The sequence below is a fragment of the Myodes glareolus genome, chromosome 12 (assembly GCF_982192425.1).
Source record: "Myodes glareolus chromosome 12, mMyoGla1.1, whole genome shotgun sequence".
Classification (NCBI taxonomy): Eukaryota; Metazoa; Chordata; class Mammalia; order Rodentia; family Cricetidae; genus Myodes; species Myodes glareolus.
Window position 1 is genome coordinate 52,006,585 of NC_142037.1, and position 22,555 is coordinate 52,029,139.

Genomic DNA, 22,555 nt, shown 5'->3' on the forward strand with positions numbered 1-22,555 from the left:
GAGACACAGAGAAGCCAGGGCAAGGTGAAGTGTACCCAGATGCAGAGGGCCCAGTCCTCTCAGCCGTCCAGTAGTTTCTTTCATGTATTTTATATGTTTGGGTTCCATGGAAATTTTCCTTTGGAGAAGAGTACACTGCTTAAAAATACATCATACACCACGGCCCTGAGGTCACTTGGCTTAGCCATACCAAATAGTACAGTGCAAACATTTCCTGATCAACTTATATGTCATAATCTTACTTTTTATGACCCCTAACTTAAAACTTTCACCTTGGATGCTGCGGTGTCATTCTTGGAGAGGCCATGCAAGCTTAGCACATGGTTAGACCCTAGGTTCAATACTCAGCAGCAAAATAAGATGAAGACGTCAGTCTTTCATAGTCTTTCATATGTCCAGATACTGGTTTGGGTTGTACTGTTTTCAGAGGAAAAAAAAGGTGACACTAAAATTTTAGATTCTGAGTAACAAAAAAATTTAATTTGGATGACAGTTATCATGTATCATTACAAAACTACTGTTGCATAAATTTTACTCAAAAGTAAAGTCAACAAGACATGCAATGTTGGCTGAGGAAAATTAGTTTTGCATTTTAATTAAAAAATATATTATTAAAGCCTACAAAGTAGAATAAAATATCTCCAAGAAACTATTTTGAATGGAATATTCAGCAATAGAATATGTTATGTTTCCTGTTCTTGTTACAGAATGGACAACTTATTTTTTTTCTCATTTCCTTTAAGTTTCTATTAATTTAAGCATCCAATAAGAAGATACACATGGGTCGTCAGCCATTTGACTTTCCTCAAATATAAATATTAAGCTATATATGCTAAAGTATTTTTTCCCAAAAATTACCTAGTATAGTGAGAACTACATTAGGCATTTCTGTTATCACTCCTAAGAATATAAATTTTTTGTTCTTTTTTTATTACTTTATAAATAATACAAATCAAAATTTCAATTTCCTCCTCTCCTCCCACTTCCCTAAGGATGTAATTTTAAAAGCCATTTATATTTTGGGTATGTTCTGTATGTATTTTTTAGACTCTCTGTACAGCCCCACTTCTTCCCTGCTTCTCCAGTGCAGAGACAGACCAGTCTCATTTGGGTCTAGTACTAAGGTCAGCACTACAGACTGACAAGGCAGGGCCAAGTGAGAGGGCCATAGGGAAGTGTGAGAAAGATGGTATTTGAGGGGAGACAGTCCCAAAGTCTGAAATTCTATTTCCTGAGCACTATAATTGTTCTGTGATGTTTGGAAATATGAGTGGATCTAGAAAACAGAATGTATACATGTTCTTTAGACAGTAATGCTGACTAACCTTTGGACAGTAGGAGGAGTCTATGGTGTGACTTAGTCCTAGGGACTGCATAAATTCACAGAGTACACCAGGGAATGCACTGTAGGGTGGAGTCTGAGAGTGCTGCAAAGGAGGAAAGACGGAGAGGTGCACACAGTAGACCTCAGCAAGTGACTCCTGGGGGCTGCAGTAGACCGGGAAAAGTGGATATTACAGGTGCTTACTGATGCTTTTGTTACCAATTGAAGTTTTCATGGGATGTGTTGTTACAGTTGTGAACTTCTGAGTAAGAATAAAAAGACCCAGCTAAACTTGGGAATATTGTGATTGGTTGTAGATAGGATTGGGGACCTGGTCTCCACGGCTTGAGTGGTTCAAGTTACATGCTTGGTTGTGGAGAGAGAGAAATTGTAAGACAGATTAGCTGGAACTCTAGTGTTATGAGGACTAGCAGTATTCTATTCTGAACTTTGATCCTGGTTGCTTGTTTGACGGAAGAAATCTTGAAATGAATAGCTACCGTAGATATTACGAAAATGCTGTTGCTGTGTTTTTTCACTAAGGTTCAATTTTAACACCGTTTTTTTGCTAATAAAACTTGTGTTTTTAAATGTAGGTTATTTTTGGACAAGGTTGCACAGCATTTTTGTGGAATTTTTTATTAGGATTAGGAAAATAATCTTTATAAACGTAACTATTGGCCTGTGATGCCAACAGAACTGTCATTATGTAAGGATAGCAGTAGCAGTATCCAAAGCTCAAGATGGTGGGGCCCTTCAGTGGGTAAGGCACTTGCCACACAAACATGACCACTTGAGTCTGTTTCTGGAATGCACATAAAGAAAGAAAGAACGTACTCCACAAAGTTGTCTCCTGACAACCACATGTTTGTCATAGTGTAAATGCTGTCTCTCCATCATGAACATACATAATCATTTAATTAAAGAAAAGCAGCATCTGGGAGCTCAGTTTGCTAGTCAGAAGTCTGCTTGCTTTGCAAGACTGAGGAACTATATGTTTGCAGTGGTGGGTTACTTTTCCCTGCCCAAGTATATTTATTCATAAAGCTAATCCAACCCATCTCTTACTGTTTATCTCAGCTCTTCTCACCACTGACTTTTGTGGTTTCACTACTATGTGGTATGTACCTACTGCTGAAGAAATGGCTCAACAGCTAAAAGCACTTGCTGCTTGCTCTTACAGAGGATTGGGTTTAGTTCCCACACCAATATTGGGAGGCTCACAGCACCTGTAACTCCAGCTACAAAGATCTAACACCCTATTGTATCCTCCAGGAACAACTACACATGTACATGCGAATAAATAAAAATGAATCTTTAAAAAATGCAGTTACTAAATAGGGTGGGGAACAGGTAGAGGGAAAGGACAGAAGACAGACCAAAGTAAATGATAAATGACCTGGGTGAACTAACCCAGTCCAGAAATCTACTAAGAAAATGTTGAAGTGAGTAGGATAGGGTGGAAAGCCCATTTGATTGACTGCCTCCCTTCTAAGTCTTCCTTTTGTGAGGGAGCCATCACTCAATCCAAGCTCCTAAAATTAGTACCTAGTAGGAGAGGATCCAGCAGCACCAGAGGTAGACTTCCCAAAGGAAAAACATTCTATATATGTAAAGAATTGAACTAGGTTGTTTTGTCTGATTTATCCTATTTGAGATTACTGGTACTTATATGAACATTTTACTTTTTAAAAAAGTTCAGTAGAGTTATGCCTTAATAAAGTATAAAAAAGGTACTCTGAGGTTCAAGTTTATTCCCCCCCCCCGCTCCCCCCTTTTTTTTAAACAGATTTCTTTCTTTTTTTCTTTTTGCAAAGGAAGAAGCTGCTGACTGAAACATCCTGGAAGCCCATTCATATTTTTTTTTCTACTTCAGAATGAGAACCACCATGCTGGATATGATACTTAGAGAATTAAAGAGCAACTTTTAGGGAAAAGATTCAACCTACACCAAGCAAGGGGGGAAATATTAAGTTCAATAGAGCAAATATCTTTACATTGGAGGAAAGAATTTTTCTTCTGCCATCAATAAAACCATTGTGTTACTAAATATGTTGTACTGTTTTACTTAACTGTTATTTTTCTTGGTGATCTGGCATTAGCTCCATACTAATTGCCTTCTAAGGAATACCTTTCCCCATAATTACATAATATACTGACTGTGTAGCTTACCATATTTCATATTAAAACAATCTGAAGCAAAATAGAAATCATTAGTATGGTAACAGGTATCAAATATAACAGAAGAATTGAAACGTTAATAGTTAATTGGTTGCAAGTAATAGAAAAGGCATCTCAAAACCTCAGACCCCTAAAGGAATCGACTGACCCAAATCCATGGTTGTACCAGCAGTGTTTCATGGTCGCCTTAATTTAGTGATTCGCCTTTTGGAGATGCTGTGAAAGACTGACTTTTATATCTCTCATTTCTGAATTTCCAAGGATCGGCTTCATTCTAGGACAGACTTGCCACATGTGACCATGGATGGTGTCTAGCAATTCCCTGAGCTATTAAATCTAGGGTCTAGCAATTCCCTGAGCTATTAAATCTAGGGGTAGGTGAGGGCTGCTTCTAGAAGTATGTTCGTAAAATGAAGCTTATACATTTACCTGTATTGGGCAAATTTTTTCTGTAACTCAGCCTGGTCTGACTACCTTAGTTTTAGAAGACATCAGTAGGCTGGATTGGAGGCAGATCGTATGCATCTGGAAGGCAGGTTCCTGAGGAGAGGAGGGGTGTGTGTGTGGGGGAGCTAGTGACTAATTACCCGAGTGAGCTATGAACTCTTCATTCAGTTGGCAGTGTTCTTATCATGTCAGCTGGAAAGCAGAAGTGGTCAGCTAAGTTGAGGGGGTAAGAAAGAAGTAGAGGCAGGAAGGATGGAGAGAGGAAGAGAAGAAGAAAGGGAAGGAGGGAAATTACAATGAAAGACAGCCTTCTTTTAAAGCCTACCAACTCTTTATTTTCTTTGTTTCAACCCACAGTTGGTAGCAGATGTTACTGGCAGTACGTTTTGGCTTTTGTCACTGGGCATTATAGTGGGGTAGGTCTGAGTTCTGATTGCTTTTAAAGACCTCCAAATGACTCTTATTATGTGTCACAGGTCACATAGTCGTTTTGAAGAGTTAAAATAAGGGAAGAGATAGGAAAGCTTGAGGAAACTGGAGTTTGAAGGTATTTAGAACAGGATTTTTTTATGCATTGTTCATTTAAAAATTGATTTTTCTTTTTTTATTGTTTTTATTGCACTATACATTTTTTCTACTCCCCTTCCTTCCTCCCTCTTTCCCTTCTTCTCTCTCCTGTGACCCTCATACTGCCAGAAGTTCTTGGTTTTCTTCTCCTTCCTATCTAAATCCATGAATGTCTCTCTTAGGGTCCTCGTTGTCCAGGTTTTCTGGGGTTGTGAATTTTAGGTTAGTTTTTCTTTGCTTTTTGTCTAAAAGCCACTTATGAGTAGAGTTTATATTATAATTGCCTTTCTGGGTCTGGGTTACCTCACTCAATATAGCTTTTAGCTTTTGTAAAACAAAGGACACAGTCAAAAAGACAAAATGGTCGCCTAACAGAATGGGAAAAGATCTTCACCAATCCCACATCAGACAGAGGACTGATCTCCAAAATATACAAGGAACTCAAGAAACTTGACATCAAAAGAACAAATAACAGTAAAACAATGGGGTACAGAGCTAAACAGAGAACTCTCAACAGTTGAATCTCAAATGGCTGAAAGACACCTAAAGAAATGTTCAACATCCTTAACTATCAGAGAAATGCAAATCAGAACAATTCTGAGATTCCGTCTTATGCCTGTCAGAATGGCCAAGATCAAAACCACTGATGACAGCTTATGCTGGAGAGGATGTGCTGTTAGGGGGTCACTCCTACATTTCTGGTGGGAGTGCGAACTTATACAGCTGCTTTGGTAATCAGTATGGCAATTTCTCAGAAAATTAGAAAATAATCTACCTCAAGACCCAACAATATCACTTTTAAGTATATACCCACAGGAAGTTAGTTCATTCATACCACAAGGACATGTGCTCAACTATGCTCATAGCGGCATTATTTGTAATAGCCAGAACCTGGAAACAACTAAGTGCCCCTCAACTGAACAATGGATAAAGAAAATGTGGTAGATTTACACAGTGGTACATTTACATAATGAGTACATTTATTCAGCAGTAAAAAATAATGACATCTGGAAATTTGCAGGCAAATGGATGAATCTAGAGCAGCATTCTTAAACTTTATCTGTTTACCTCCCTTTTTCCTGAGTATATAATACATGTATATAAGTAAAATATTCACTGATAATGTTTTATAATAGTTCTTTATTACATATATTATTTCACCATTTATTAAAGATAAAAGCAAATTTACTGAGATGAATGATTATTTAAAGATACCATCTTAGCTGACTGTGATTTTTTCAGGATATAGAGTATCTTTGGTGTTTTCCAAGGTTGACCAATATTTTGATTTTCTAATTGTCAATACAGAGACTACCACTTTGAATAAATATATAGTACATAATGACAGTCTGTTCAGGGCTATTTCATAAATAGTAGAAATGCTGCCATGATGATCCCAAACCAAAGGTTTTAATGATTTAAAAGCTAATCAGTCTAAAAATCCAAGTATTATAAACCAGTATAATGCAGAGATATATAATTAAATCATTACCTGTCTCTCTGAACAGAAAACTTTGTTTAAAAATAAAACAATAAAAAGCATTACAATTCATTGACATTCATTAAATTCTGGAATTTATGCCAAGGTATTTCAGGTGGTATCGGTTGAAAAGAAGACATGGGCACTACAGGGCTTGAAGAGGGTGTATTGAGAACTAAGGCTTCTGCAAAATCACATGGGTCAATGCTGCCATGCACATCTCAGATTCATTGAGAGTATTTGATGTTGAATTAATGTTGCCCAGTGAACATTCAGAAACATACCATTGCCAGATTTTTTTGTAACTCCCCCCGTTCAATGTCACCATGCTGTATGGGATTGTGACCCACAGTTGGAAACCTGTGGTTTAGAACACTGTGTATTTGCACTTAGTTGGGAACAGCAGCAATAATACGGTTCTCATATGTCATAGATTCTCCATAGAAGGCAGTCATGTTAACCAGTAGTTATTATTGCTCATTGGTTCATAAGTATTTCCAACATTTAACATTTGAGTTGACCCAGAGACACAAAGAGAAGTTTAAATTGGTATAAGAAATCAGCCTAACTCAGACTGACTGGTGGGTCTGCTTGTGGGTACTAAAGGGTGGGTGTCCATTTCTGACACAACCAGATGTGTTTGACTGAATGGATCTAAACTTTATTTCCAGTGTGACTTTTCGCTATATAGCGGCAGGTGCCTTGTGTGGTGGTGTGAATAATAATAGTCACTGGTATTTGCCAAGGTTTTTCTATGTACAGAACTATGTGAAGGATTGTTCATTCAAAATTTTTTCTAATCCTTAACATAGCTCTGGGAGGCACGAGTTACTGTTTCTCACGAGATGGACTCCATAAAGGTTAAGTCAACTTACCAAGTTCACAGAGTAGAAGTGTTAGAGCAAGGGCCTGTCTAGAAGCTTTTATGTGGCCTTATATCCCCTAAAAAATAAAAGTAAAAAAAAATTTATTTTGGTTTGGTTATGATGTATTCTGCCATGTTGACGATTATGATGGCTCTTCTTCGTTGTCAACTGGACCACATCTGGGCTTAACTAAAATTCAAAATCGAGAGCACACCAGTGAGGGATTTTTTTTTTACTTTTTATATCTTGAGATGTGAAGGCACTTGCCTACATCTTCAGGATTCCAGCTCGTGCTCAACCTTGTGGACTGAGAAACTCCTATATTCTTAGCCTTTCTGTTCCTAGCCAGCCATTGTTGGATGAGTTGGATCATAACCTGTAAATCATTATAACAAAACATATATATATATATATGTATATATATATATAAAGAGAGAGAGAGAGAGAGAGAGAGAGAGAGAGAGAGAATACATGTGTACATTCTGCTACTCTAGAGAACCCTGCATAATACAGTCACTAGCACCTTAGACTTATTTTTGATCTGCCTTGCATGTATGTTTGATGCTTTCCTCTTGGCTCCATGGCAAATGGGGTTTTCTCCTTAGAACCTCTTTCATCTGCTCTCTTTTATTTCTCCTTGTTTCAAACCTCTGTTCCCTTTGACTTTCCATGTGTATATTCTTAGCTTAAGTTTTTTTTTGTTTCCCTTTCAAAGGCAACGTATTTTATTACAGCTTATCTTTTATATAAATTCACTTAGTACTGCGTTCTAGGCAGTTATGTTGTAGCAGGATCAACTTCATCTCTAGTTTCAGATAGTTCATGATCAAGTTCCCTTGTTTGTTTTATATAGTATTTGTGTACTATCCTTTTCATGTTCTTTTTATTTATTAGAAAATACATTTCTTAAATTTAATTTTATTGACCTCCATTTTTCTAAACTGTATAATTTTAAGCATTAATTTATTATTTTATGTTCTCTGGTTTTTAAAAATCAATGATTTGAGTCTTAGGATATTTTTCTCCTCCACACTTGATTATTATTTCTCTGAAGAATATGTTCAAGGTATGCGGAAGCAGTCAGGTTGACTCTCCACGCTGTTGTCATTTCCCCCAATAGAACCTAGCCAGAAGCATGGTTAGGATAGTGGAGAAACCACCATGGACTAATAAGAAGAATTAAGGGATATAGGTACAACATGAAGCCTAATGTATTCTCTTTCTAAGCAAAGTACCAAATGTCTGTTGTTTGGGCCACAGGACAGACTCTCCTTTTTCTGTCCTTCCTCCCTGCTTTAAAGCTTTCACTTTTGGTTGCCTATAGTTTGGGGGGAATTTTTATTGTAATTGATCTTTCTGACTTAGGTCACAGTGACAATACCCCGAGACTCACTGAGTCGACTGTTCTATAGAGTTTCTTTTCTTCTCTTATGAGCCTGCCTTAACCAACATACCATGGCTAACTCCACGTCTCCTTCACATGACTATAAGAAATAAGAACAGAAGGAAGGAAGTAAGAACATGGTTGATGTAGCCAAGCAGCCAGAATCTTTCCTGCCCTGGCATTGACTGGCACACACTGGATTGTGAGACCTTATCCTATGTGAGCAAGGTAAGGCTTTGGTACATGGCTTGGGAGGTCTCTCTGTCCTGTCTTTTATCCCTTATGGAGTGGGTTTATACTACTGTTATGGTGTAAAGGTCATATTCAGGTTCTTTTTCTTTGCCACTTAAAGAATCAAATGGAAGAAAAAATCTTGAGCTCAATAGGTAGCTGTAACGAAATTACAAATATAGCGGACAGGAACAGACAGAATTAGTCATTGATGAGAGACTTGTATTGAGGGGCGAGGAAGCACACAAAGAGCAGATGTAGAAAGCCCTTCCACAAAACTGATGAGTGCCATGGGAAGCCAAAAAATCCACTGTTCTTAAGAGCTGGGGTATCTTAATGTCCCTTAAGAGTTTTCCTCTCTGAATTTAGGGTTGTTCAGAAAGACAGGATGGTCCACGGATGTTGACTGAGCATGTCCTGATCTGCCCTACAACTTACTGAGCCGGTGCATTGGCAGGAGCCCTACTGACAGGAGAAAAAGACCACAAGGTTTTTGTTTTAAGCTGTGAGGCTCTCATGGTAGGTGGGGAGGAAGCCAGCTGTCTTAGAATCTCACCATCTTTATAACCTAGCCATGGCCCTTCTCCCTGTTTGTCTGTCTACCAGGGAATCTAACTCTTAGTCCCTTAACTATAAATTTATCTTTAGTTTCTTCACTCTATTTCAAGGTAAAATCTCTGTGGAATATTTATTCTTTTATCTCCCATTCCAGTAAGATCTTTAGGTAAATCAAACCCTATAGAGGAAAATGTTTATTACCATGCTTATAAAAAGAAAAAGACAAGGTCATATGTGTCAAATACAGTTTTGTATGAACAGGAAAGACATGGGGTTAACTCAGATTCATTTTCGAAGATAGAAGGAAAACATTGGATTTTGTGTCATTTCTGAGGGTGAAAATCAGTTAAGGGAAGTACTAACTGAGAGGCCCATTCCACACACCCCAGGGGGAACCTCATTGACAGATGGGGTGGGGCGCAGCAGAGAGGCTCCAGAGAGAGTGCACGGTGGGAGGTCTCACAGCCCCACAGTCCTACATGATGAGAAATGTGGATCCTTCCTCTTAAGCCGGGTTCCACATCACTCCTCCTTCCTCACCCTTTGCCTGGCTTGTTGACCAATGTCAAGAGAGAATCTGGAACATACAAGAAAATATGGTTACTATCAACTGCTTCAGTCAAGGTGACTTGTAAAAGGGGTTCTTGGATGGTCTCTTTAAAGGCCAACTAATTTATATGTAAATGGTTCCCATCTGAAGAGTTAGAAGGTTGTAGAGATGCACTTGGCAGATACTGGTTTTCCTCTCTGGTGGAATACATCAGTAATGCAGTGCCTACCACAGAAGGTGCAGGGTCCTGCTGAGCTACCGAAACCTGAGTTGGGGTTTGTTAATCAGAGAATACAGGTTTAGGTGTTTCTTGTGAATGCTTGGGCCCTCATTCCTAATTGGGTGAAACATGATGCACGAAGAGGGTTCCAAGAATTCCATTCTCAAAAGGGAAATGGAAAATTAAACTAAAAAATAACAGATAAAGATATCGCCTCAAAAAAATGGCTGAAAACAAAGAGGGGGTCATGCTAATCTACTTTCCAAGGAGTTCCACTCCGTGCCAGAATACGGAAATGTTATGGCTCAGCGTTTGCAGTGAAGGTGACCCTCCTCACAGCAGATGGTCACTGAAAGAGCGTGGCCTTTTGGCCTCACATGAGGGGATTCCTTCCTGGTTACCTTGCTATATTTTTCATCTGTCCTCTTTTCAAATAACAGCGTATTTTATTCATTACAAGGTATATTAGTCAGTTATCTAATGGAACAGAATTGTTAGAATGAATGTATGTATTAAATAAAATATATAATGCATATATCAAAGTATGTAATACACGTATAAAAAGGAAATTTACTAGACCGGCTTCCAGGCTGTGATCCTGATAGTCCAACAGTGGCCTCTCACACTGAGAGGCGGAATATCCAGCAGTTGTTCTGTCCGCAGGGCCGATGGATCATCAGTCCCAATCTGGCACTGATAGCCTGGAGGGTTTGTGGAGAGCCGTTGGCCATTAATCTCCATTGGACTCCCAAGGAAGTTGGTTATAATCCGAGTGAAGATATGTAGCAACGGGATAGATGGGCCTGCCAGTGAGAGAGAGAGAGAAGTAGGTAAAAAGTAAAGTTTTCCTTTTCCCTACCCTTTTTTTCTGGACAGTCCTGGAAAGTGAAGCCCAGATTTCAGGTGAGTCTTCTTGTTCAGATAGCCTGTTCAGGAAAGTGCCTCGCAGGAGTGCTCCACAGCTTGGGTTTAGTTGATTCCAGATACAGTCAGTTGACAACCAAGATTAGCTAGCACAACACAAGCCAGCATTGTAGCATGAACCTCCTATTTCCTGAAGAGTGCCGAACCCTGTTGCCAGAAAGTTTCAATGACACCATTCTTAGTTCCCACTGAGAGGGACTGATAGGAGAGAGTACATAGATTGACTTCAGAGACTATTGGGCCAACCTTAAGACACTTATAAAAGAGTGTAAGACGCCAGCTGCCAGGCTTTAGAAATTTTATTTTTAAATAATAACCTTAGACATTCTATAATAAGTAAAAATACCCTCCAGGGGCTGGAGAGGTTGCTTTTGTTATTCTTTGAGAGAACTTCTAGCACCCTTGTGGGGAGGCTCACAACTTCCTGGAATTTCAGTTTCAGGAGACCTGATGCTGTCTTCTGGCCTCTGCAGGCACCAGCATGTGCGGCATACACCCAGATAACACATACACATACACACACACACACACACACACACACACACACACACACACACAGAGCACATACACGCACACAACAATAAAAATAAGCCTTTAAAAATAATACCCTTGTGAAAGTAGAATGAACCTCCATTTTGTTTATTTTTTATTCTTTGAGAATTTCATGCATTTGTGGGAGGTATTTTCACCATAACCCCATCTCCCGCCCCCAGCTCCTCCCAGACTTCCTCCCACTATCTCTCCCATTTTAGATTTGGGGGAAGGGCCTTGGTCCTGTCTCAAAGTGACTTCATTGACTCCCCATGGGAAGCCTTACCTTTTCTGAGGAGTGGATGGGGCTTGGGGTGGGGGAAGGGTGGGACAGGAGGAGTGGAAGGTTTGGGAGTGGGGACAGCTATGTAAAATGAGAAAAGACTGCATTTAAAAGAAAATATACTAAGTTCAATTAGTGCTGCCAGTATTTCTGTGGGTGTAGGGCCATCTATTGGAGCATAGGCAACTGCTTTGTATAGAATTGTTTTTAAAAAACATTTTTTGTCAGCGTGAAGGGCACACAAACATCCGTTATTATCATGTGCTGTTAAATGCCTTGGGTTTTATGAGCAAGGAACACAATGTAGGGGACTGGAATGATGTATTCTAACTTCAGGTGGCTCATTCACAACTAAGGAAAAGCGGTTTGCTGGAGTCTGAGATTTTGCAGCACCCCTGCTTGTGGTTAGAAGAGAGCCAGGGGGTGTGGACTCACCTCTAGGCCTGAAATGGCTGACATGTATGAAATGCTGCACTCGGGATATTAGTCCCCAGGCAAGGAGATGCAGGCTCTTAGAAGACAGAAGCTAGATGAGCCGCAAAGTGGTTCAAATTGATGCCTGGAGAAACGTCCAAGGCTGCAGACTGCTAAAAGGGAACCGAGTACTGCTGCTACTGACATGGGAATGGAGGGAGGTGGTTAGGGAAGATGGGTTAAGAAGAACTGTAGGGCAGAATGGCATTAAAAGCTCTCCAGCCTAAAGGTAATCCTGGAAACTTCATGAAAGAGGATGTCTCTGTGACGCTGGTTTACAGAATTCTCTGATGGAACACCAACAACACACTGCACAAAAGAACAATTGTACTTAATCCAAATTAAGACCTTGGCTTAGAAGATACTGTTAAGGATGTGAAAAGATAAGCAAGTGTCTTTGTTAGGTAATGCTTAACTTAAACATTATTCACAGCCCAATGATCATTTTTGAGACCTTGAAGTCTTTATATGAGGGAGTATTGAAAATATCTACATATCTGATAAAGGATTTACATGGAGAATATGTAGAGAATTCTCAAAATACATGGCAAACAATCCAATCAAAAATGATAAAAGTTAGAACAAGAAAGCACATGAAATGATTCTTTTTTTTTTAAAAGTAATTTTATTAAATTATAAAAGTTTCCATTTCCGCCCCTCCTCCCATCACCCTCCCACTCCCCCCACTCCCTCTCCTCCTCCCTCTCCATCCCTAAGAGCAGTCAGGGTTTCCTGCCCTGTGGGAAGTTCAAGTTCCTCCCCCCTCCCTCCAGGTTCAGGAAGGTGAGTATCCAAACAGACTGGATCCCAAAAAATCCAGTATATGCAGAGGAAACAAGTCCCAGTGTCATTGTCAATGGCTTTTCAGAAAGACTCCGGGCCAGCCACGTTCAGAGAATCCGGCCACATTCAGAAAATCTGGTTGGATCACGTCCTCGTCCTCCTTCAGTCCCAGTCCAACTGGCCTTGGTAAACTCTCATTAGATCAGTCCCCTTGTATCAGTGGGTGATCGCATCCCTCGCAGTCCTTATTTCCTTTTTCATTTTCTTCCTCCTTCTGCTCCTCATTTGGACCTTGGGGGGCTCAGTCCGGTGCTCCAATGTGGGTCTCCGTCTGTATCGCCATCCATCATCGGATGAAGGTTCTCTCTGATCTTACCTTCTTTGCTCACGTTCTCTTTCCTTCTGCTTCTCGTTTGGACCTAGGGAGTTAAGTCCAGTGTTCCGATGTGGGTCTCTGTCTCTATCTCCATCCATCGCCAGATGAAATGATTCTTATTAGTGTTAGTCTTTAAGAAAATATAGATTAACACTATGAGGTGGTAACTCATACTGCATATCTCTTAATATAATCATGTTTGAAAACACTTGTCCTCACGGGATGTTGATGATGTGTAGAGATTTGGGGCCTTCAATACTCTTAATGGGAACGTAAGATGAGGCTTAAAAATGTGTTGCCCTTGTTCAGCTCATGTTTGGGCAGTCATGTTGGTGAGACTATTGATGTAGCTTCTGATATCAGGAGACACAGTCTCACAGCAAAGCCCCTGATCCACTGACTCATACTTTTTCTGTCCCTCTTCCACAGTGTTCCCTGAGTCTTAGGTAGAGGAGTGTTCTGTATATGTATTCACTGGGACTGGGATCCAGAACCCGGCATTTTGATTGGTTGTGGTTTTCTGTAGTTAACTCTATTGTTTCAAAGTTTCCTTGTTGAGGAGTAAAGACTACACTTATTTGTGAATATAAGGGGGAACACGTGAAGGGAGGAAGGGGAAACGAGAAATGTAATTATAATCCCCCAAATAAACAAAACACTAATAAAATAAATTCTATTGTCTCTATATATTGAATACAAATATATATTGAATATGAATGTGTGTGTTTGTGTGTGTGCGCGTGCACATGTGTGCTCTTTGTGGTGATGCACACCTTTGATCCCAGCATTCAGGAGGCTGTAGCAGAGGCAGATGGAACTCTGTAAGTTTGAGGACAGTGTTTTCTATATAATTCAGGACAAACAGGGCTACTAGTGAGACTCCCATCAGGACAAAAAAATTAAACCTATGCCACTGCTAATTCTAACCCCTACTTCTTTTACTCATAACAATGAAAGCATATTAATATTTGTATCCACACATTAGTATTCTTCAAATTTTAATTTGCAGTAGGTTCCAAATGGAAACAGTGCAATGCTTACTTAACATGTAGAATTCATAAACTAATTGAGACTATCCATACTACTCAACAACGAGGAGTGAACCACTGATGCCCACACCACCTTAGACGATTCTCAAAATAACTCCACTAAGGAAAAGAGGTCAAAACTCAGAGGTGTCAGGAAGTGTATCATATGATTACATTTACAGAAAACCATAGAAAATGCAAAATAACCCATAGTGATAAGTGACTGTCATAGGGAAAAATGAATAACTAAGGCACATAAAGGAACGCTTTGAATTGTGGGCATGTTTGCCACCTTGTTTTCATGCCTCTATATACATATTCATGCACAGATCACTAAATAATACCTTCTAAATATTTTTCCAATGTGTGCTTTTTCTATCTGACAGTTAAATCTGTATAAAGCTGCTTTTAAAAAGCAATTGTGAATCTAATATGGGTTAGTTTCCTACCCTTTATATAACTTGTTAAAACATTGTTGAACATTGTATTTATTTGAAAAATTAGGGTATAATATGTCTATCTTCTGTGGGTTAAGGTGATAATACAATGACAACAATAAATATCTTTCCTAGGCAATATTTTACATAAGAAATATTTATAGCCCCATTTTTGAGTCCTATGGTTTTAAATTGCTACTTTTATATTTAAAATTGATTTGGGGAAAACATATAACTGTTACAATCATTGTCATTTTCTTTGTATCCTTTAAAAATTCTGAAAGTCATTCCTTTTTCTTTCTGGTAACAAGCTTGGGGAATCTGAGGATACATGGGTAAAAATAGATCTTGGGATGGCTAGGTTAAGAATTTAGTCATTTCCTAAAGAGATTTCTTCCATGAATTATCTTAATTGATCCAGCATACACCAAAAATGTGCCATATGTTGCAAATTAGCTGCTTGTATGAAACCAAATATTTTAGCAGAAATTGTTCCTTTTTAATAAAATTTGTACTACCTCTTGTGATCCTGGGACTTCATCCTTGGGGTTCTCATGAGCACAGTTCTTACTTGGGATATCAGAGTCACATCTACTACCATAGTGGTGATTTTCTCAGTTCATGTGTTAAAAATGTCCCTTCTGGATTAGAGTCTGTGCTTACACTCTGGACACAAACTGTTATCAGAGCAGCACTATGGAGTTACAGTGGGGTTGCTTACAGATTCCCCATAAATGTGCTTGCAGCATAGTAATGTGTTTTGACTGTTTGTATATGGTTGTGCTTTATATCTGGAATGGCTCCCTTCATCTCATATGTTAAATGTTTGCATCACACATATTGGCTATTGAGAGGCTGTAGAAATGTTAGGAGGCGGGGTCTAGCTGGATGAAGTAGGTCATTAGAGGCATGCCCAAGGGCAGAATATGGGTCTTTGACCCCAGATTCTCTCTTTTCTTCTTACTTCTCAGTCATAATGCAATGAGTAGCTTCATTTTTTTTTTGCATGCCTCAAAGTGTTCTGCCTTGCCAGAGGCCTGAAGCAATTTAGTTCAATGAAATTTGGAGTGAAAACTGGAGCCCAAATAACCCTTTTGTCTTTTCAATCCATTTATCTCAAATCTTCACACAAGGTGGGAAGCTGAATAACACGCATTGCCCGTGTCTCTTTTCTTAGCCTTGCTTTTCCCCATTTCTCTATCACACAGTTTCCAAGAGAAATACAGTATTCACAGCAGTGAGGACTTCCTGAGGGTGAGGGCTCTACTGCTTCTTGGCTTAGTGAATTTGGTCAGATAGCTTCCTCTTTCAATTTCTGTTCTTCTGGTGTCCATAAGCTGCCTGACACGAAATTCTTACTGCCCATAAAGAATTTCTGAGGGTCCATCATCTGACATGTTGTTGAGAGCATGAACAAACAATTAAACAAACTAACTCATAAATGACCTTCTATGCAGGAGAGGATGTGGAGCAAAGGGAACACTCCTCCATTGCTTGTGGTGAATACTTGTACAGTCACGTTGGAAATAAACGTAGCAATTTCTCAGAAAATTGGGACTCAATATACCTCAAGACCCAGCTATACCACTCTTGGGCATATACCCAAAGCATGCTCAATCATACCACAAGGACACTTGCTCAACTATGTTCACAGCAACTTTATTTGTAATAGCCAGAACCTGGAAACAACCTAGATGCCCCGCAAACAAAGAATGTATAAAGAAAACATGGTACATTTATACAATGGAGTATTACCCAGCCATTTAAAACAATGCTTTAAAATTTGAAGTCAAATGAGTGCAACTAGAAACAAAAACATACTTAGTGAGGTAAACCCAGAAAGACAAACATGTATTGCATGTAGTCATTCATAGGTGGATATTAGCTGTAAACAACAACCATGTTACAATCCACAGCCCCAGAGAGGGTTAGTAACAAGGAGGGCTCAAAGGGTGACATGTGGATCTCCCTGGGAAGGAGAAACAGAAGAGATCTCCTGGATGGACTGTCGGTGGGTGGGAGTGGGAACTTGAGTGCTCCGTAAGGGTGTGGGTACTAAAAGAGATGACTGGAGGGAGGGGGCATTTTGGTGTCAGGTAGAAACCAAATACAAGGGATACTCCCAGAAATCTACAAGGGTGATCCCAGCTAAGACTCCTAGCAATGGTGGATAGATAGCCTGAACTGGCCATCTCCTGTAATCATATTGGTGACTACCCCAGTTGTCATCAGAGAGCCTTCATCCAGTAAGTGATGGAAACAGATGCAGAGACCCTTAGGCAAAACATTAGTCTGAGCTCAGGGAATCCTGCTGAAGAGAGAGAGGAAGGATTCTATGAGGACATTACAAAAAAAACCCCACAGAAACAACTAACCTGACTCATAGGAACTCAGAGTCTGAACCAACAACCAAGGAGCCTCCATGGGACTGACCTAGGCACTCTACATATATGTGACATTTGTGTAACTTGGTCTACAGCTTATGGGACTCCTAACAATGGCAGCAGGGACTGTCCCTAATGCTTTGACTGGCTATTGGGAACCTATTCCTCATACTGGATTGCCTTGTCCAGCCTTAATACTGTAACATGAGGGGCCTGTTTGTTTGTTGGGGTTCTTGTCCTGCCCTGTTCCCCCAGCTGTTTAGTCCCAAGTAAAATCACACAAGAGATCTCTATAAGTTATAATACTGATTGACCTGTTAGGTCAGGCTTCTTACTGGCTAACTCTCACATCTTGATTAACCCATTTTTCTGATCTATATTAGCCATGTGGCTCAGGACCTTTTTCAGTGGGGCAGCTCACATCCCGCTGCTTCGGTGATCTGGGCAGGAGTGGGAGGAATCAACTTCCTCCTCCCCAGAATTTTCCTTCTCTCCTTGCATCATTTCCACTTCCTGTCTGGTTTTCCTGCCTACACCTCCTGCCTGGCCAATCAGCATTTATTTAAAACATGATTGACAGAATACAGACAATTCTCCCGCACCATAATACAAAGTTCTCACCACTACTTGATATGCCATGCTTTGTTGATACATGTAGAGGAGTGGATTTGGAGGTGGGAGAGGGGATGGGAGGAGAAGAAGAAGGGGGAAATCTGGTCAGAATGTAAAATAAATAAGTAAATGAATTTTGTTTTTAAAAATTAACTCATAGTTATGTCTGTGCAACAATAAGCAACCAATCAAGCCCAAATCCAAAGAACTCAAAATCGCATTTAAAGCACTCCAGTGACCAAGTATGTCTCTTTTCTAGCTGATAAGCCATTACCTCTTCATGTGTTCTCTCCCTTTCTGGATTAACTTTATTAAGCTACCCTATCTGGATTTTTCACATCTATGTAAGACATCAAGCTTCCTTACAACCTCCAATGCTGGGCAAAGCCCACTTTTCTTAAATCATTGCCATTCTACAGTAAAGGTCAAATTCTATTCTGTTTACTATGCTTCTAGTTTCTGTATGTGACATTTGAGCATTCAAGGCTTTACTGTTGGGGTGAGACTGTCCATTGCTTGATTAATAACAAATTATCTTGTTTGCCTTTCATATTTGAACTGGCCAATCCAAAGTCCACTTAACCTTTGGGAAATACTAATCCTCTACCCTGCATACCCCAAAGCCACTCATCCTCAATTGTGGCCTCTCTACCCTGCAGCTTGACTCTGTATCTAGCAGCCTGTTGAACTGAGACAAACTAGCCTGCCCTAATCTAGCTAGCTTGCTTAATCTGTCCAAGGATGGCATCACTCACCGTGGGCTGGGCCCTCCCGCATTGATTACTAGTTAAGAAAATACCTTACATCTGAATCTCATGGAAGTATTTCCTCAACTGAGGCTCCTTCCTCTGAAGATTCTGGCTTGAGTGAAGTTGACACACAAACCCAGCCAGTTCTAAGTTATCATCTCCTGGTCCTTGTCCTCACCAAACCTGAATAAACCCCAAATCCCAGATCTATTTCACTACACCTGTAAGTCTTTCCAGTTTCCTGTCAATGCATCGTTTTCTTGGTGTGTGATCTCTCTCAGTGAAATGAGCCTGTCAACCTAAGTTTATTCAAGGACTGATAGATTTCTATTGGTCTTGGGTAGGTGAAATAAGGATTTACTCTAGTTCACAGTTTAGGGAAGAGTCCATCACCTAAAGTGGGGAGCAGTGAGAGCTGAGTGCTGAGACTCAGCCAGCTTTCTCCTTTTTACTCAGTACAGGACTCCAGCCATGGGATGATTCTACCCTCATTCGAGGTAGGACTTCCCTCCTTCGTTACACTTTTCTGTAAACTCTCCAGAGATGTTTACAGTGTGCTTCTAAGCCCAATCAATCAAGGGGGCAATGATTAACAATTACCTCAAGTGAACTATTTGAGGTATAAAGAAAATACTTTTGCCATGATAGAAATGTGCATATGTGTATTTATATATTCTCTTCAAAGTCTGGGCTTTAAACTGTGGCTTTAACTCATTCACATTCTGTACAATGTTTGCAAGTTAGTGTGATGGTTTGAATTAAAATGACCCCCATAGACTCATACGGAATGGCATCACTGGAGGTGTGTGATGACGTAAGTCACAAAACAATCCCACACAAGTTCAGAATTATGAATAAAAAAGGGGTTCTTTATTTAAGGGGAAAACTTACAGATCACTGTCCTAGACAACAGTCCTCTGCGCTAATAGGAACAGAGTCTAGCAGCTGGAAGCTGGAGCTGGAAGCAAGAGAGAGGGCACACGTGTACCGCTGCTTTTACAGTATAAGAGACCACACCCAAGTGGGCTGGTATCTTAAAGGCTATTGGTTGAAGGAGCAGAATATGCTTCCGCAGCAGGTGTGGCCTTGTTGGGGGAAGGCCACAGGGGTGTCACTAGGGATGGACTTTGAGGTTCTAGATGCTCAAACCAGGCCCAGAGTCTCACTCTCTTCCTGCTGCCTGCCAATCCAGATATAGAACTCTTGACTCCTTCTCTAGCACCATGTCTGTTGCACACCACCTTACTTCCTGCTATGATGACAAGGGACTAAACTCGTAAACTGTAAGCCAACCTTATTTAATTGTTTTCCTTTATAAGAGCTGCTGTGATCATGGTGTGTCTTCACAGCAATAGAAACCCTAACTAAGAAAGTTAGTAAAAAAGCCAGTCTTGGCCGGGTGGTGATGGCACACACCTTTAATCCCAGCAAAAGTGGGAAGCAGAGGCAGGCAAATCTCTGTGAGTTCAAGGCCAGTGTGTCTATAAGAGCTAGTTGCAGGATAGACTCCAAAACTACAGAGAAACCCTGTCTTGAAAAACAAACAAAAATGTCAATCTTTGTCACAACAGTCAGCCCAAAAAGAAGGATGTTATTTGATTCAAGAACCATCTAACTTTATTTTTCCCCAAATCAAATAAACACAGTAAACAGTTTCTCCCTGCTGAACAGTTGATCACTCCCCAACTCTGAGATAGATAGGACCACGTGTTTGATGTCTTGGTGGAAGAGATGTCACCTGGACTTCTTGGTTGAGCTCCATTGCTCGACTGCTCCAGAACTGTCTTCAGCAGTTATTTTTTCTTGGATTATCGGCACTGCACACTGTGCTACCCCACTAGGAAAGAAAGTACCATTTGAAGACTGCGAGTACTGCCCTCCTTTTCAGACAGAAGGAGACGGATGACCATGAGCTCCTGGAAGAGAAAGACGTGGCAGAAGAGACCAGTGCGATATTCTAACAGACCATTTTGTTTTGTTTTTTGAAGAGTGAAAAAGAAATTTGAGAATCTAGAAAACAATTCCTTCAAACTCTTAGTCTCTGTGTGGCTTGTGGGGGGTTATTCTGTCTCACTGGGTAGGTATCCCTTTGAGGAAAAGGATGTTGTAGCTTAGGCAGTGAGTCCTCGCCCTGAAGGAGCATCAGTGGCCTCCTGGGGGCTTCTGTAAATGCAACTGCCACCTCTGTGACAGATTCTCATCCTGAGAACACATTTTAATTAATCTACAGGAAAGGCTGCAAAGCTCACAGTTGGCTGCCATGTTCGAAATCATGGCCCCGAATGGCCTATTAACATCTCCTGGGGATAGGGGCGTGGGGAGATGGGGGACAGATCAGGGTCTCAATATCTAGCAGTGAGATGTGGGAGGACAAATAAAAATAATATTTTTTTAAAAAAGGATAAAATTCTCCTCGTCAAAAATAAGCTTTGAGATTCCCTCCCCTCCTGTATCCTAGACCATTTATGTGAGAAACATATAATTATAAGTACTTTCTTTCCCTTTGTAAGGTCTGAGCATTCTTTTGGAACTAGATAGGTCTTTTGTGACTCTCGTGACTGGGGAATGTCCTTCTCAAGGACCTGGACTCTCTCTCTGAAACATCAGTAAACATCAAGGAGAAGACCCCAGGCCTCACGCTGGCCTTCTCTGTGGGGCTGGAGGGAGGGGACTCACCTCCGGAGCAGCACTCACCCCAAACTGTTGAATTGCCACCAGCCAGACAAAGATGGTTTTTCTTCTGGTTGAAACAAGTAGACTAACAGTTACCAGGTATCACCCAGTACTGTCAAGCCCTCTGCCTTGAGGAGAGGTGATGATTTGAAGACCCGTATAATATAGGCAGTATTTGTTTGGCTTGTCATTTCTTAGTGAACTGCCTACCACCTGTGTGTGCATCCTGACTTCATGTTTATTCGGTAATTAAATTGGTTCATTTCTGTCTCTGCTATCTTTGTGAAGAGGTTTTCTGGGTCGAGAGAAATTTTTAATGTTTGCTATTGCCCTAGCAACTAGCAATATTTTTTTTATCACAGGTTCCTGAGGAGAAGCAGCTACTTTAGTACAGAAACTGTAGCTCTGTAGAACCATTATTCCGTGGCCACCAGGGCCAGACACCAACCCATGAGGGTTGCCATAGAACGAATTGTCAGCTCCCTTAACCTGTGCCCAGTGTCTGCACTGCCTAAGTGTGCGTGAATATTGGTAGCTGAGGAATGAATGGCCGATACTGGACATGCGCAGATTGCTCTTCCTTCCATTTCTTCTCCAGGGTAGACTCTGAGGGTTCCTTTTCCTCAGTCTCTCGGTTCAGTTATCCTAGAAGGTGCTCTTGACTATCGCGTGTCTGCCCTGTGCAGACTGTGGGATTGCAAAAACTGGCCTCCCAAACGCTGCGGAGCCTTCACCCTTCAAAATGGGTCAATCTTCTCTCTGTGATGTTTGTATCTGCTCTTCAGAACTAGCCTTTGCCCTCAATTGGCACGATTTATAATCTCTCCCCGATAGGCATTAAGGCTAGAAAGAGCCTGCTCACATTTTAAACTTCTCTTTCCAGAATTGCCCCCTGACTCCCGCCCTGTTACACAGGGATACTACTTCGCCCTGGATCCTGGGTGTATGGAGTCTGACCAACTGGGACCATCCCTGGAATGTGATCTGAGGAAAGCCGTGCCCCTCATCTCAGTGCGTCACACTGAGTCTTTTAGCGCAATGATAAGTGGGAATTAGAAACTGTGCCAGAAAGCGACCAGAAGTTGCTACCCATGCTGTATCTGGGCAGCATTTGTCAGCTGTAGTAAGGACTCCTTTAGCCCAGGCTGGCTTTGACGACACTCCTCCTGCTTCTCTCTATCTTCCAAGTGCTGTCACGTGCTACTATCTTCAGTTTAACTACATGTAAATCACCCCCATTGCTTTTTTAAAAAATGAAGAAAAGTTATTCATTGTGCTGATTGAAAGCCCCTAGTTTGGACTTTTAGCATAACTAGGATTCAGACCAGAGAATACAGAATTGCTTCTTTTCAGGGCTCAAGTGGCATTGGGGCTTCGACTGCTTCCAGGGAGCCAGTATCAGCAGGAAGAGATCTGTCTGAAAGGAGGAAAGATGGGCAGGGCTTTTAGAAAAAAACATTTCCCCCATCTTCATAATTTTGTCAGCCCACATC

At 40.6% G+C, this 22,555-nt stretch overlaps 1 protein-coding gene across 4 annotated transcripts in view; it reads left to right on the forward strand.

Annotated features, from left to right (window-relative positions):
* Positions 1-3,374, forward strand: part of Tdrd3 (tudor domain containing 3) — a 159,472-nt gene extending 156,098 nt beyond the window's left edge. For 3 of the 4 annotated variants that reach the window (XM_085698273.2, XM_087912263.1, XM_087912264.1), the window contains one exon: positions 3,142-3,374. The gene's annotated coding sequence lies outside the window, so the exon portion shown is untranslated. The remainder of the gene's footprint in view (positions 1-3,141) is intronic. The other variant, XM_085698274.2, reaches the window with a different exon arrangement.
* Positions 3,375-22,555: the final 19,181 nt, after the last annotated feature.